At 37.2% G+C, this 17,933-nt stretch overlaps 3 protein-coding genes across 4 annotated transcripts in view; all 3 read right to left on the reverse strand.

Annotated features, from left to right (window-relative positions):
* The window catches only part of LOC125780590 (butyrophilin-like protein 2), a 430,870-nt gene that overhangs the window by 179,885 nt on the left and 233,052 nt on the right, over window positions 1-17,933 (reverse strand). The gene's annotated exons all lie outside the window — the stretch shown is intronic.
* LOC111188233 (butyrophilin-like protein 8) overlaps window positions 1-17,933 on the reverse strand; it is a 417,096-nt gene that overhangs the window by 170,347 nt on the left and 228,816 nt on the right. The gene's annotated exons all lie outside the window — the stretch shown is intronic.
* Window positions 11,918-17,933, reverse strand: part of LOC107197078 (ribonuclease inhibitor) — a 381,190-nt gene continuing 375,174 nt past the window's right edge. Inside the window, exon 15 of the mRNA XM_049463203.1 lies at window positions 11,918-12,082. The gene's annotated coding sequence lies outside the window, so the exon portion shown is untranslated. The remainder of the gene's footprint in view (window positions 12,083-17,933) is intronic.

Here is a 17,933-nt window from a genome sequence, read left to right on the forward strand (position 1 = left end):
AATTTTAGGTGTGGGAGTGTTACGACCCTATAGGTCATAATTGCTGATTATTGTTTTTTTTTTCTTTCTGTTTGAGTGTGTCTTCCTACTGCAGTGATGCAAACCTAAACTGATTGGTCACCACCAGGGGGAACCAACCATAAAAGGGAACAGGAACAGGAAGTGCGAGGGTGGTGCTTGGCTTCCAACATGGCTCCTGTGTGTTCCTGGTTCCCTGCCACATGGTCTGTCTAAAGTTTGTAGCCTGTTAAAGTGTTAGAACTAAGCTGATGGTAAAATCATGTTCTTTGGTGTGAACACTGTTGTTTCTGGTCTCTCAGTGGGGAGAAAATAAGCCTATTCTAACAAGTTCTCTCAGTGGGAGAAAGAGTTTATTTTTTTCTATGTTTTTCTCTTGGTTTGTTTAATTAGGGAGTTAGGTTAGTGATTTGTATTTCATTTTCTTTTCTTTGTTAGTTAAGTTAGTTTTCTTAATCTTGAAGTTAGATTTGTTTTGTTTATTTTCTCTTTCATCCCTAACTGTTATCTCCCCATTTGATTTAAGCCTTGTATTCTTTACAATTTGTTAAATAAACTAAACCTTTTGACTAACAGGAGTATGTGTGGTTGGGGAACCAGGAGGGCATGGGGGCCTCTTTTTTCTATGTTACGGGCTGACCTAGACCAGGTCGTAACACATTACATTGTGTGGTCGCTAGGAGCTTGAGAATACGACGTTGCGGCTGCGCTGAAAATAAACACATGTTTGTGAGGAGCAGTGTTGGGAGTAACGGCGTGGTCCGTGCGTTAGTTCTTGTGTATAGCGCTCACGCTAGCCGCAAAATACGACAGAAAACACTGAAAAACTGCAGAACTATGTATGGGATTACAATATGAGCGCAAGGCAGATGAAAGAGAAACAGGAGATTGTGAGAACATTTACCTGTGAGTAGCTCGTTCCAGAACAAGCAAACCTCTCTCCCTCTCCCTCTCCCTCTCTCTCTCTCTCTCTCTCTCTCGCTCACGTTTATTAGATTGATCTCTCTGATGAGATGTGAGAAAACTAATAAAAACTAGCAAGTCCACCCTAAAAACAAATTAAAACTTACTGAATTAAACTATAATAAAATGAAAAATGTAATCACGTTGCTCTGGGTGCAAGTGAACTTCTCCGTGTTTGACTTGTAGCACTGTGTGTAGCTGTTCTTAAAAATCATTTTAATTAAATAATAGTTTTATGCTATGTTAGTGTTAATTAACATAATTCTGATTATATTTCGCTCATTCAATCAGCCCGAAAACAGACAGTTTATGGTTTGGGTTGGCTCGGGCTCATAATGACAGTTCATGGTTTGGGCTTGGGCAGAACGTGCACGGGCTCGGGCTGGGTCGGGTCGGATTTTTTGGGCCCGATCTAAGCTCTATTCTCTTTTGGTGAAGCTGTTATATTAATACCATTTTAACGGTCATTAGATTTTTGTTTTGTTTATATATACATATTTCCTTTGAGTGTGGCTTGGTTTGTTTAACTCCATCCCCAGACGCGTTTTTCCGTTTTTTTCAGTATTATATGTTTTAGTAATTTTCTTTGGTTCTGTGAAGAATTTCGTTTTTATTTTTTGTAATTCGTTAGATTATATTTTTGTCAACATTTTGGGTTTATTTTCGTTTGTTATTTTTCTAATAATAATAGTAAATATATAATTAATATCCTTTTTTTTGACGGGCGAATAATAAAAGTAATGCGATAGTTACTTTTACTGGTAACTAGTTACTTTTATAGTGGAGTAACTCCGTTAGTAACTCAGTTACTTTTTTGGAGAAGTAACGAGTAACTATAACTAATTACTTTTTCAAAGTAATGTGCCCAACACTGGTGAGGAGCAGTGAGCAGGTGAATAAAGGACTTTATGGATATTTTATCTGCGGTTCAGTGCTGTATTGTGGATGCTGTGATAGTAAGTGAATTCTCTATAATATAATCTGATGTTATTTTATACACTAATAATATTTTAAATTTTAAATGATGTGAAAAAAAACAGGCTGTTTTCAGTTGGAGATTTCTGGCGACTGGTTTCATGTAGATGGTTGTAAATTGCAGGTAGTTAAAGTTAGTGATGGGAAGATGATACCTAAAGGAGTGTATCGACACACTACACAAACTGTGTCGACACTGTATTGACACTGTGTTGGTCACTCAATAGTGACCCCTGCAGTAGTTATAACATCATTGCAGGTAAACAAAATGAAATCAAGTTGGAAAAGCATCCTGAAAACTTGTGAAATATTTAATCGACATTTGTTTACTAAAAATATGATCTCATAATTGTATCATTTAATTTGCTCAATTTGTTTGAGTTCAGTTGTTCTTAACAGTCTAAAATTAGCTTAAAACCTTGTGTAAATGCTAATCTAACTCTAAAATATAGCTAATTTGTCTAATAAAATTCAGCTTAAATGTGCAATTTAGCTATGCATTTTTATTAATGAAAGTGTTAAATAATATAAAATAAAATACAAAAATGCCAATAAAATGCTTTAATTTGTTTGTATTTTTATTGAGAAACAAAAGGTTTTAAAGTGTCTTAGCTCCAAGGTGATTTCTCCTTTTAGATACAAGTTCTCCTGCCTTAAAAAAAAAACTCTTTTACAGGGTACAGATGAAGATGCTGTGCATAAATATCTAAGTGCAAGTAGATAAAGGTTTGGATATGTTTTGTGTGTGTTTTTGCCTTATTAAAGTAATAAAGGTTACAAACAATATTACGTAGTTACACAAAGTCTTTTTTGTGTAACACAATTTTAAATTGAAACATTTTAATTAAATTTGAGAATGTTAACACACCTGGGGTACTCACACCAGTATCTGCCCATTCTTCATTGCCTTGCTGAGCTCTATAATGCCTCAGTATTGATGAAGTGCTCTTGTCGACACTTCATCTACAATAAAATAGAAAGTTAATTTATCTGAAAACAATTAAAACCCTTAACAGGTAAGAGTACAAAAAAAAACAGTAAACAATGTCTAAAGAAGAAAAATATCTTATTTGGTGTCAAAAAATCTAAATGATTCCAGACAGTGAAAAACTTCCTGGTTCGATCCATGATCAGTGAAGGCAAGCAAAAAATATAAAGTACAAAAGCAACGGCAAAACTCCATCCAAAAATCTGCGACATGTCAATACAGTTTGTTTCCTTATAAACTCAATTTGGCGTGGCACATCCAAATGATACACTTCCTGTATCGGTCACATGATTTTTTGTTCAAAGCAATACACGCACCAATACGGGGTTTCACGATTGTGCGCTCGGCACAGTGCTGAAGCGCCAGTGTCGTTCGTCCCATCAATAGTTAAAGTAGTACTAAAGAATATGAGTCGGTTAGTTGGTCAGTGTGTTTATAATTTTTGACGCTTTTAAGCATTCTAATTTACCTAGTCAGAACGGGCCCGCTAGAGGGCGCTTCTGCAGTAAGAGGTTAATTAAATATTTTAATTAATTATTAAAAGGAAATAAACAGTTATTATCAGTACTTATAATAAACAGTAATGCAGCTGTGTATCTGTGGTCACTCACTGTCCCTCAGGCTGTGGCAGGCGTGGACGTACTGCGCTGCCAGTGTTCAGCGCTCGCTGTGTCCCGCAAGCAGGTAGGGGAGTTTATCTGGTTCAGGGATGTTTATAAATGCAGGAAATTTTTGGGTGAATTTGGTGTAGGGGGGGGTTGGAGGGGGGAACTCGCCCTTAAATATTTGTATTTTTGGTCATCTCCAAACTCGGGCTCATCTTCATAACAGCCGCCAGGATTGGCCACTGCTGTTCCTGCTGCTCCAGCTGCTGCACCAGCGTCACTGTTTGTTTCTGAAACTGTTCTTCTTTTGATAACCTGATTTCTTTTTGGGCAGCATGATGTCTCTAGGCCCCAGGTCATTCAATCTGGGCTCACTGACGTTACACTTGTCATCCCAGAATGTCCAATATGTTGAGAGGACTGTGACTAAAGTTCAAAGTTGGAGCTGGCGTGTCAGTGTGGACGCCATATTAGAGGAGGCAACCCTGCGCCCCCAGTGCATTAATTTACACTGAGCAGGGTGTAAAATTCACCTATAATAAACTATAATAAACTCTACCAATTTATACGATTAAATACGATTTACACACGGTTTTGTTTGTTACAAACAGCAGAGATGTAGTAATGATACAGGACGCTGTCACACATTACAAATACGTGCTTTCATGCTGAAATACGTTGTATTATGAACTTTAACAAAGACAGACATATGGTATAGCATGTTAATAAGTGTAACAATTAAAACATGTTATATTAATATGTACATACATACACATATACATATACACACACAGACACATATATAGATAGACAGACAGCTTTAAAAAAAGGGGGACACTTACAAATGATGAGTTTCTTTGAATTTATCAAATTGAAAACCTCTGGAATATAAGTTATAATTCTTTGCATTATTTGAGGTCTGAAAGCTCTGCATTTTTTTGTTATTTCAGGCATTTCTTATTGATAAAAAATGTTGTCAATTAAAATAATGGTATATGCTTGTATTTTTAAGGGAAGATAAAATCTGCATAGGGTGCTGGAATAAAAAATTCATGATAAATTGGACTGTAAATGTCTCAGCTTGGTTGTGAGGATTTCTGAATTTGAACTTAATTTGATAAGTATATAAATATCAGGGATGAGGAGCAGGAAAGGACAGGTCTGTGTGTGTGTGCGTCTCTGTGTATATGTGTGTGTGTGTGTGTGTGTGTGTGTGAGAGAGAGAAAGATCTAAAGCGGCGAGAGCAAGCACTTGTAGCGCAGAAAATGGGCCAAAGAGTCTAAAAGCAGCGTGAGTGTGCATGTGTAGAGCAGAAAACGGGCAAAATTAAACTGTATTAAACTGGGTCAGCACAACTCTGGAGCAATAAATAATGGTTTGACCTATGTTAAGGGGGTGGGGCTAGGCCCACAAGAAGAGTTGGGGGAGAGGGGGGTTGGTGACCAGGGGGGGCTCTGTAGGACACACCTGTTTGTGTGGAGATGGTGCAGGTACTAAGTGAATTCTAAGACCTATTACTGCTTTTAGTTAAGAAGGTTTTTTTTGCACTTTTTCACTGTGTGTATTAAATCTCACTGTTCAAATGGACTTTTTGCCTCCATCCACTACTAAGTTACACTTACTCCCTGTATGGGATTTCGGCATCGTCACAGGGTGTTTCTATTAATATCAATAAAACTACTAATAGCAACAACAATAACAAAACAATCTCTCTCTGAACTCAGAGAAGACGAGGAGATTGTTGTGGACTTCAGGAGAACTCACACACAGCACACACCTCTGTCCATCAACGGAACTGCTGTGGAGAGTTTGAGCAGCACCAAGTTCCTGGGTGAGCACTCCTGGAGCACCAACCATTGACAGTATATATTAACTGGACCAAGCCATCCCGCTGATTTCAACGGAGCCAGGTGAGGCCAATCGTGTCACTTCCTGATGGGCTTCTTGTGGGGTGTTAACCGGGAAAGTGAGAGATTGCGCAGGCGCCAGCATGGCGCGAATCTTCCGCGTGCCGTGCAAACAACCGTACTGTTAATAGGAGCTGCACAGAACTATTTACTCCACAGTGAGGAAAGCTCCATTCTGTCTCTTTCATGTAATGAACAGCATATATAACCTAGAAATGCTGATATCCAATATTAGTCCACCGATTTACTGAAGAATATTCATAATTTGTCTATATAACAAGCATTTAGAAACTCTGTAATGAGAATAATAAATGTGTAATATAAATTACTGTTATATCTATACATTATAATTCTCATAGTTTATCTTACTTCTATTTACTACTATCTTACTATCTACAATGTATTATCACTGTTAGTAGTAGTATTATATTTGCATAATAAGAGGTTACTTTGACCTTGTTCTAATTCAGTCAGCTCTGTACTTTTATATTAAGAGGAGCAACTTCTCCAAATATTTTTTTACGTCATCGTTAGCATAGTTGTATAAAAATGTTATTTTCTAAAGCTATGAACAGATTATTAATCTTATGGATAAAATGACAGAAAATCCGTTCTTTGTAAAAAAAAGAACACGGGCCGTGTCATAATCGAAAACGGCTTGGAAATACATTTATTATTGGTTCAAAGACACCCCGAAATGAATGAAAGTGAATGGATAGCTTTGCTCAAATGGTCCTCTCATGCCTCAGCAGCACACTTCCGGGGGCACGATTTGGAAGGGAAAAGCTGGGGGCCTGGCACCAACCCAGCATCACTGGCCAGGAAGGCAAATCAGCGTCTCTACTTTCTCCGCAAGCTGAGAAGAGCAAGAGCCCCCACCCAGAGGCGGTTCTTTAATTAGGCAAACCTAGGCATTTGCCTAGGGCCTCAACCAAATCTGTCTTCCATAGGGGCCCCCAAATCTGAACATCCCAGTTACAGTAAATACACCAAAAACAATGTTAATTTGTTACTTATGTAAAGTAAAAAAAAAAAAAAACAACAGAAATATCAGTACAATATCGAACTACTGTCTAAATACTAATTGTCCAAACACACATACCCCCCTTTGTTGCTTGCATTGGACTAGTCCATAATATGATGACGTAGCAATGTGCCGCATGATCTGACTTCAAACCAAAACAGCGGGAACTGTACGCGACTAGAGTGACAGCTGTCACGGTGAAAATGAAGCGGAGTTATGAAAGTGGTTCTGCTAAACGAAAGAAACGGGCACAGAGCGAAAGAATTGCAGATGCACTGCCAAAATTAACCTCCTTTTTTACACCTCCTAGACCGATCAGTGCGATCGCCGATACCGATATTGGGCGGGGCCAAATGCCACTTTAATGCCACACAGGTGCCAGACAAACCTGGTACAGATTCCCCTAATTACATCCACACCAAAGCAAACGCTAGTCATTTACACTGATAGTAAATAAACACGAGAGTTACTGACCAAAATAAACGCTTTTTAGGAGAGATATAAGTTAAGTGTAAATATTTATAAGACAATACCTGAAAAAATCTGTTTTAATGACGTTAATAAACATCACTTTGACAGCGCGGTATGTCCACTAAACTCCGTAGTTATAAACATCATGAGGTGACGGCTGCTCTAAACTGCTGCTGTTAGCTGCTTGGGCTGAAAGATGTAGTGAGCTGTATTATCCGTTTAGTGGGGTTAAAACCTTTATTTTTTACACAGATGAACTTTAGAGACTGTAAAAATGCTCCAGACTGGCTCAGCTGAGCTCTGTAGCCCGTGGCTGGGCTGTAGCTCTGACTGAGTAAAGACAGTGGGGCTTGTGCTGCTGCTGCTGCTGCAGCTCCGATTAGTGGTTGGATGAGGAACTGCAGCTTCCTGTGAGCGAGCAGTTTCACCGGTTTCACCAGTTACATCCACACACAGCTCTGATAAACTGCTTAACCCTAAACTCCTGAATCAGATCGGCTAAAATCAGAAGAATATCTGCCGTATTTTGGCTGAAAATTGGCCGATACCAATACACTGCTGATCGATCGTTCCATCTCTAGTTATTTGGTTTATGCGTGTTTCAAGAATGAGGGCCCCTTGTTTATATTTTGCCTAGGGCCCCAAAATGGCTAGAACCACCCCTGCCCCCACCCCCATCATGACCACCTTCTACAGAGGGGGCATCAAGAGCATCCTGACCAGCTGTTTCACAGTGTGATATGGGGCCTGCACAGCATCGTGCCGCAGGACCCTCCAGCGTATTGTGAGAGCAGCTGAGAAGATTGTTGGCACCTCTCTCCCCTCTCTTCAGGACTTGTACAAATCCCGCCTCACACAGAAAGCCCTCCGTCTGGCAGGAGATCCCTCCCACCCACTACACAGCTTCTTCAGCCTGCTGCCATCAGGGAGGAGACTGCAGAGTCTCGGGGCTAGAGCAGTATTGACAATAAGACTACTTAAATTTGAAATAAAATGAGCATTATTTGTATTACTTTGATAAAAAATAATATTAGTAGCAATAATGTAGGCATTGTTACTACTACTACTACTACGTATACCACAGTTAGTGCTAACCCTGCAATGTGATTGGCTGAAAGGCGTTTTATAAGTGCCGTTATCAGCTGGTAATGCACTGTAACCGAAGCTCTCCATGTATTACTCCACAACATACAGGTAACCTAGCAACCCCGTAGCTACAAACAGAGCAGCTTTTGATCTATTTTAACTCGTGGAGTGTTTATAACCAAGCAGTTGGTATTTTCTCATCCTCTTTAACTCAAAATGTTTAAATAAACAGTGATAATGAAACTGTGGTAAAATAATTAATAATAATACACTTAAGGTTTGTGCAATAACGTGTAATATTGGCAGTGCTGTGTCAATCTAAAGCAATCCCTCTTGAGTATTATTGCTTAATTATAATAGCAGTGTTATTTTTATCAGTAGTATTATCATGAATAAATATGTGTTTAATAAAAATTTATGATTTTTTTTATTAATGAATGTAATTTCCAGCAGTAGGTACTACAATCACACTATACTGTAGTAAATTAGTAGAAATATTTATTTATTCAAATTCAGAATAGTGAACTGTCATATATAATCTACTGATTATATAATATTTCCCACCTTTTTGTTTTACTTTTGATCATTATCGCTTATCTATCTGATAATCCCAGATTATTAGAATAAGATAAAATAAAATGAAACAGAAGTTAAATAAGATGGATCAGAAAAAGCTTTAAGAACTCCTAAACCTCTGACAGATTTTATTTATTAACGCAGTACTTGTGTTTGGGTTACCTGTATTTTGAATTACTGCATCAGTGTTTGTCCTTTAAAATCAGAAACTGATGTTGAGACGAGTCGAGAGCGATGCGTCTGTGTGAAACAGACTGTATACAATATATACAAACAACTGTTTAAAATGGAGTGCAAGAGGCTATCTGTGCTGCAATTGGTCGGTCTGTGTGTTGATATTTGGGCTGCAGCTATCAAACATTTTACTAATTGAGTATTCTACTAAAACATCCTTTAATTAATCGGATAAAATATATTTTTGCCTGGATTAAGAACAATTATAAATACACAAGAAAAAACACTTAATAATGAACTACCAATTTCCTTTTTTAAGATAAGTTTTATTTCTTAAATTCACACTGTGTATATAGTAACAAACTGTAACAAAGTGTTGTCACAATACAAAAAAAAGTTATGACTTTTAATACAATACATGCCTAAATATCTCAATGCTGATACTGCAATAATATCACAGCAAAAACCTCAAACATTAGGAATTAATGGAATAATACAAGAAGAAATATGGTATTTTTTATTAATAATAAAAGAAAAAAACTGAAAAGATCAACAATGTGTTAGTTATTCTTCATTTCAAATAAAAACATAATAGATTTATGGAATTTATGCTTTGTGAGCAGTAAGCTGTCTGACAGAAGAGCCCAGAAAATCTCTATAAAAAATATATATATAAAAAATATCAGTGATGACATCAGCCCCGCCCCCGTGCGTACTCCCATTTGGAATTAAGGATCAAGAAGTTCAAGAAAATAAACGATTCACTTTTCATTATTTATGATTTACTGAAAATGATCACTGAAAGGCAGAGTAAACCAGAGAATACGGCATTAAACCCCTTAACAGGCCAGAATTTTTCTACATTTTCTGCCTGACATTAAACCCCTAAATGATATTTTACTTACTATATGTATTGAATATGTAACATGATTATATGCATATGTAACACGATGACATCAGTCAATGTTAATAAAAAACAATACAAAGTAGAACACACAGAGGTTATTTACATTAAAACACTGCTGCTGCACAGCTTCCTGTTAGTTTTACCTTTATTTATACAGAGAACAAACATGAAAAATAAGACGGTGGTCTTTAACTGCAGTGAGGAATTCCCACAGCTATATAAGGCCCTATTTTAGCAATCTATAGCCAACCAATCAACTGTGCACCACACAGCATGATTTAGTGTGTGTCAGTTTGTCTTTGCTATCGTAACTACAGAAAAAGTATGCCTTGCGCAACTCGAAACATGCAAAACACATGTACTAATTCTCTTAATTTATCACTGGTGTGTTTTGGGTGTAATGTGGGTTGGTTTGCCATTCCTTTTAAGAGCCAGGTGTGCTCCGACTAATATAGCGTCCTTGCCTTACAGCAGAGGTAACTGACCTGCTGGTTCATGCTGTAAAGGTCATTTAAGGTAATTTAAGTAATATAACAGTGACCTATATTTTGTGTGCATTTAGGGTCTGTATACCTTTCAATAACTGGGTTTCCATTCTTAATCCTTCCATACAAAAAGAAGAACAACTCCTTTTCCTATTTTAAATATATTTAAATATTTTGGTTCAAGGAAAGCAAGCAGTTTACTAGACTGTAATTAAACTTAAAACATCAAAATACAAAAACATAATAGGAATAAAAATAAATTGAAGTGAAACTTGTTAGTGGCAAAAGTCTTAGCCTGAAACAAGGGTAGTTATATTGCTGGTAGATAGCATAAACAGTAGAACTAGAATGAGTGTATTGTAGCATTTTGTGATTGAATTAAATCTATGGTGAAAAAACGGGGAAACATATGCTGAGATCTTTATGCGCGTTGGGAACCTGAGTGTCCAGAGGGGGTATTTTGAGATTAATGAAAGGAAGAGCAAAAAATGAAGAGCTAAATCATGTTCAAATTGCAAACATTATAGGAATATAACAGAAACACATTTTTTATTAAAGGAGCATTCAGTAGGAAATGAGCATGAGTTTGTAAAATAGCTACAGCAGTCCAATTTCAAAACACTACAGAGAGTTGTCTGCCCTGCGAGCAAGAAAACATGAAACTCCCTGCCAATATTGACTCGTTTTATTCCTTTTTTGGTCACTGAGCTTTTTTGAGACATGCTTTTTAGGCTGTGTAGCAGCTGAGGTTTAACTGAACCAGCCCTGCTTGCTAGAGCTTCCATGCTGCAGCACCACTTGCTGGCTGTTGTGTACTGGCAACCTTAGGGGTGGAGTTAGTTGGGGAATGAATAGCAGGCGGAGTCAGGGGCCAAAACAAACACAGATACATGATGCACTGAACAGTCCAAATAGGCACATACTGTCTGAAGCGCTGCTGACAAGAGCAGCCAGTGCTTTAACTCAGCATGTTTCCTTAATATCTGATGATACATCCTGATCATCTTATCATTTACAACTGAAAATATAAGACTTAAATGGTCCTTTAGCGTTAGTTGACTTTGGCTGGCCTGGTTGGTTGGCTTTGCCACGGGAAGCTCCAAATTGCTATACATTGTACTTTTTTTTCCTCAAGCCATAATCTGTGAAAACTTTCCTTACATTAACCTCAGAATTTCCTCTCTGAACACCCAGGGTCCCAATGCGCATAAACATCTTTTTAAATGTTTAATTAAATCACAAAATTGTTCAATACTCATCCTAACTTTACAGGTCTACGCTATATCTACAAGCAGAATAACTACCCCTGTATTAAAATTTTCAGTTTGTGCTAAAATCTGCAGCTCAGTCCCTAATTAGCCACAATAATAAACAAACAAAAAAACAAAGTAGGATTAGAAATAGAAATGTAATGAATTAACTAAAGATATCCGAGCCATAAACAATAATGTTATTTCATCTTGTGGCACATCTGTGTTTTCCATTGTCAAGATAGTAATACGCAAGAAATTTACCTAAACACACATCACTTCCAGATCATGCCCTTTGGTGTAGATATATTAATAAACGGCTTCACTATTTAAACAACGCAGGTGGCAGGCATGAAAATAGACTGTTGACAAGGTGTAAGATAGCAATGAGCATCACGACACGCCTTGCACAGGGTGTAAGATAGAGCCCCTAACCTCTCACTGCTCCTCACTCTCTAGTGGTGAAGTTAAAAATGACACCTGATAAAGCTCACCTAAACTTAAACACACTTCTCTAAACTAAAGCGGATTAATACTGAACTGCTGTTCACACCACTGTGATACTGGAAACATCTCACAAGACCTGCCTGATGTTTTGAAGATGTTCTGTCCCACTTCTCTAGCCATCACAGTTAGCTAGCTATCTTACAAACTGACTCTTCACTTCCTGCCTAATCCTAATCTTATCCAAGACAGATACAACTGGAACCGAACAGTTTGAACACATCTACAGTATCTAAACTTCATTATTTCAGGTGACTTGAGGAGGGGGTCATTGTTGCTGACTAACCCTGATGCCATTCAGTCCCCATCAATGTTGGTTCATCTTCAAACATGTGGGGTTGGTTTACAAACCATGTCACTCCAGGTGTTTAACTTTTGACCAAGAACACATTACAAGAATCACATTGTGTGTGTGTGTGTGTGTGTGTGTGTGTGTGTGTTTGCTTCATATTAATTTTCTCTTCTTTTCCATGTAAAATATCCTCATTGAGATTCAGATTCTGCAAAACAGAAAAAAGACATTGTTAAGCTCACATTAATCACAGTCTCCTGTTATTAACACAGTTTATTCACTCTTAACTCTACTGAACTGTAAAACACCATATTATACTGATTCTTATGAAAATCAGTAATTAACTGTAAATTACAGGATAATAAATGCATTTAGAAGAAATCTTTCCAGTTTAAAGTTTAGAAAATTAAAATAAATGAGACATTTTTACAGTGTTACTCTGGATTTGCATGTTAATGAGCTCTTCTTTTGTTGGCTTCTTTAATGGCGGAGAACAATAAGTGCCACAGAGTTCTTGTAATTCTTTTTGTGAACATCCATTTTTAAAAATCTGATTACCATTTAAATAATTTGATCATTTCCATTAGTGTCTGACTGACTCTCATATCATGGTTCATTAGCTCACGTCAACATTTCAATGTTCCAGAAAACTCATTTTTATAAATCATTAAAAACTAAATTCTTTACCATATTAGTAAATGTAATTTGTCTGAATGACACAGAGCTTTTCAGTGTGTGTTCAGTCATGTGGTGTGAAAAGCAAATAGTACAGTTTAAATATAAACCATAGTTTTATTTTCTGTAAACAAACAGAAATTCAGCAACTTACTTCATTTTCAGGTTAGACACATGTATCATCAGTTAACAGCTTCTGTTCTGACTCTTTTTGATCATTACCGCTCAGATCCTGGTTTTCTGAAGCTCGAGCAGCACAGCCTTCATATGTACCCCTGCATTCATCCGGCCTGCAGAGAAACACTTACATTAACAAACAGTAAAACTGAGATCATAGAAAACCTAGTTTGTCTGTAATCACAGGGTGAATTGGGTCACATAGAACCAGAACAGATCAGCAAATGGAGTGAAATTCCAGTTACAGTGCTGTGAAAATAATATTTGTCCCCTACAGATTACTTTTGTTTTTGCATCATACTTACATTTTTAAGATTAACAAATAAATTAATATCACTTGAGTACATATAAAAAAACAGTGATTTTTTTCATTATTAAGGGAAAATTCAAACCAATAGTCCTGTGTGAAAAAGTGTTTGCCCCTAAACCTAATAACTAGTTTTTTCCACTCTTGGCGGCAACAACTGCAATCAAACTTTACTGATAACTGACTGTGACTGTGAGTCTTTCACATCTCTGTATATGAATGTTGTTCCACTCATCTTTACAGAATTGTTTTAATTCATCTACATTGGAGGGTTTTTGAGCATCAACGGCCTGTTTAAGATCATGCCACAGCATTTCAGCTAAACTCTGACTAGGCCTGTTTTGTTTGAGCTATTCTGAGGTGGACTTGCTGGTGTTCGGATCATTGTCCTGCTGCAGCCCAAGTAGGCCTGATCTTATGGTCAATACAGCAAATTGACACTAGAAAATAGAAAACAAATCCCTTTCTAGTAGAAAAAAAGATTCTCAAGATTCTTACCTAAAGAGTTCAGAATCTAATTACATATTTTAATATGTTGTAATATTGATTTAGCGCCAACTGAGATTTCTTTCAATATGATTATAAAACTTTAGGGAACAAGAACCTGAAATATGTAACAAATGAAAATGCTGCATCAGAGGCTAGATAAAACATCACCAGAGAAAATACTCAGAATCAGGTCTATAAATCACTTCAACCACATGCAAGAGATCTGCAATAGGGAGCACCAACATGAAAATACAGTGTATTACAAAAGTGAGTATATTCCTCACATTTCTGCAAATATTTAAGAACATCTTTTAATGAGACAACACTAAAAAAATAACACTTTGACACAATGAAAAGTAGTCTGTGTGCAGCTTATATAACAGTGTAAATTTATTCTTCCCTCAAAATAACTCAATATACAATCTTTAATGACTAAACCACCGGCAACAAAAGTGAGTACACCCACTAGTGAAATTAAGTGTAAATATTTTTGTGGCCACCATTATTTTCCAGAACTGCCTTAACTCTCCTGGGCATGGAGTTGGAGCTTAGATTCTCTGCCCGAACCCAGAGCTTCACAGGTTGCCACTGGAATGCTTTTCCACTCCTCCATGACAACGTCACTGAGCTGGCGGATTTTCGAGACTTTGCACTCCTCCACCTTCTGCTTGAGAATGCCCCAAAAATGTTCTATTGGGTTTAGGTCTGAAGACATTCTTGGACAGTCCATCACCTTTACCCTCAGCCTCTTCAATAAAGCAGTGCTCGTCTTAGAGGTGTGTTTGGGGTCATTATCATGCTGGAACACTGCCCTGCGACCCAGTTTCCGGAGGGAGGGGATCATGGTCTGCTTCACTATTTCACAGCACATATTGTAGTTCATTCGCCCTAAAACCTGCTGCACTCAGGCAGCCCTAGACCATGGCATTCCCACCAACTTGCATGACTGTAGGCGTGACACTTGTCTTTGTACTCCTCACCTGATTGCTGCCACACATTCTGGAGACCATCTGAACCAAACAAATTAATTTTGCTCTCATCAAACCACAGGACATGGTTCCAGTAATCCATGTCTTTTGTTGACGTGTCTTCAGCAAACTGTTTGACAGCTTTCTTGTGTACAGACTTCAGAAGAGGCTCCTTATTGGGGTGACAGCCATGCAGAACAATTTGATGTAGTGTTCGGCGTATGGTCTGAGCACTGATAGCCTGACCCCCACCCTCTTCAATCTCTGCAGCAAAGCTGACAGCACTCTTGCTGTCATGCTGTGAAGGTCATTTAAAGGCACACAAGGTAGGATTTCCTTGATTATTGAACTTTTTGAAGAAGTGAAATAACAGCTTGAAACTCACTGCAGCGCTCCAAGTTTTCCTAGGTGGCCGTGACCAACCCTCGCATGAACTGCGCCTCTTTCGAGAACTGCGACCTGCTTTCCGACCTGTATGTATTTCTAACAATTCTATAAGGACTAAAAAACCCGCCATTTGGAGTTGGTTAATTCTTTACAGAAGCTAACTAGTAGTGATGGGCTCTTTTATATAAACTGAATCATTAGAATCTGTTCACTGAAAAGATTCATTCAAAAGATTCGTTCATTCAAACGAATCTATTGTACTGTTCGTCTGTGCTGTACCGGAGAAGCTCCGGGGTGAGTTCAGATAGTACCAGATAAAGACAAATTGTAAGTAAATGAGTGGGTATTTCTGTTTTGTAAGGAGCTTAACATGTTAATAAGAGAGTTAAAAGGTTATTATAACAACCAGAAAATATGTAAATATGTGATATATAAGTTGAATTAAAGTGTTTGTTTAGCAGCGATTAGCATTTCAGATCAGCATTAGCGATCAGATTAAATGTGTAAATATATCATGTTAAGTGTAAAATATGGCTGTTTGTAAGCTTAGCTTGCAGTAAATTGCCCCAAACTGAAATTTACATTTTAGTCTGGAGCTTGTAAAAGCTTTTACTGATACTGTGTTTTTATTTTAATATTATTTCATGCTGTGCTTCTTTGGTGGTGAGGGCTAACAGCTACTCTGTAAACACGCTGTTTTATCAGTTCTTCTGTGTAAACACAGAAGAAATGTCTTTTTTCAGTCGTGATTACAATAAAGTAAACATTTCATGCTAAAAGAGACAAATTGATGATGGTTGTAATTATTTTCGTGTGCTTTTTACTTTCTGATGGAAAAAGTAGCTTACATGCAGGTGGATTTTCCACTATTTATGTAGTACATAACAGTCTACTGTATATACGTAAAAAAAAAAAAAAAAAAAGTAGGGGGAGCCCACAGGCACAAAATCTCAATCCTACCTAGTGGAGCTTTAAGTAATATAACAGTGACCTATATTTTGTGTGGATGTAGGGTTTCCATTCCTAATCAAGCAATAGAAAAAGGAGAATGACCCATTTTTGTATTTTAAATATATTTAAATATTTTGGTTCAAGGAAAGCCGTTTTCTACACTGTAATTAAACTTTAAACATCAAAATACAAAAAACATAATATAAACAAATAGAATTTAAAGTGAAAGTTTTAATGTTGTTAGGATCAAAGGTCTTATCCTGAAAGAGAGGTAGTTATTCTGCTGGTAGATAGCAGAGACAGTAAAGCTAGGATGTGTTTATTGAACCATTTTGTGATTTAATTGAAACTATGGTGAAGAACGGGAAAGCATATGCTGAGATCTTTATGCGCGTTGGGAACCTGGATGTCCAGAGAGGGTATTGTGAGATTAATGAGAGGAAGAGCTCAAATTCAAGAGCTGAATTTTGTTCAAACTGTAAACATTATATAAACTAAACAGAAACACAAAAATAAGATCATATTTCAGATGTAGCACCAAAGGCTATAAAATAATAAACCATTTTTTTAAATAAAGGAGCATTCAGTAAGAAATGAGTGCGAGCGTGTGAAATAGCTACAGCAGTTCAATTTCAAAACCTTCTTTGGTCACTGAGCTTTTTTGAGACGTGCTGAGGCTTTTCAGGCTGTGTAGCTGTTAAGGTTTAACTGACCCAGCCTGCTTGCTAGCTTCCATGCTGCAGCACCACTTGCTCACTGTTATCTACTGGCCACCTTGGGGGTGGAAGCCCTGCTGACAAGAGCTGCAAGTGCTTTAACTCAGAAAGTTTCCTTAATATCTGATAATAAATCCTGATCATTTTATCATTTACTACTGAAAATATAATCCTTATTGGTTGGTTGATTTTATCCTGCATGTACTGCATTTTTTTCTCAAGCCATAATCTGTGCAGAACTTTCTAACATTAGCCTCAGAATTTCCTCTCTAAACACCCAGCATCATAGTTTTAATTAAATCACAAAATTGTTCAATACTGTAGTGGACTAAACAGAGGTTTTCTGCATCGCTTGGACACACATCAGCACACTACCCCCACTTTACGGCCTATAAGGAAACTTCGACCCCCAGAACACTCTAAAAGCCTTGGAGTAATCTTTTTCAAACAGCCTTAAATTTCAAAATGACATTTCCTGACTATTTCTTCACTCAGCCTTGCTCAAGAGCCCTAAATGCTCAAATTCTGCAAGGACTCTCTTCCCCCACCGTCGTAAATTCCGACAGGCAAGGACCGAGCCTTATCTGAGCACTCAGCAGAGGGGAGGAATTTCTCACTAAGAAGATTTTGCTTAAAATACATATATATTGACTATATAAAAAATGGTGTTTCATAGAATGTTTACTAAATAATGGTATATGTGTCTGGTATATGTGTATATGTGTTTGGATGTGTCCTGATTAAATTTTCCTACACATTCAAGTCTGAATCAACAAGGTTTAACTAGCATTTGATAATTTAGCTTTATTTGGTTATCAGTGGTTTAACCATGTATTATCTTTTAAGTGATTTAATTGGGTTTAAATAATAACATGACTCTTGATCTCTTTCTGACAGAGTACCATCCATTGTTGTATTTCTAAGATTATCTTGAATATTACAAAACTGTTTGTGGGCAAAATATATATATATTACATTTATTGTGATTCAATTGTAAGATTGTTGTTTCCTGAATTTACCCTCACAAACTGGTATGC

Source organism: Astyanax mexicanus, chromosome 13 (genome assembly GCF_023375975.1).
Source record: "Astyanax mexicanus isolate ESR-SI-001 chromosome 13, AstMex3_surface, whole genome shotgun sequence".
Lineage (NCBI taxonomy): Eukaryota > Metazoa > Chordata > Actinopteri > Characiformes > Acestrorhamphidae > Astyanax > Astyanax mexicanus.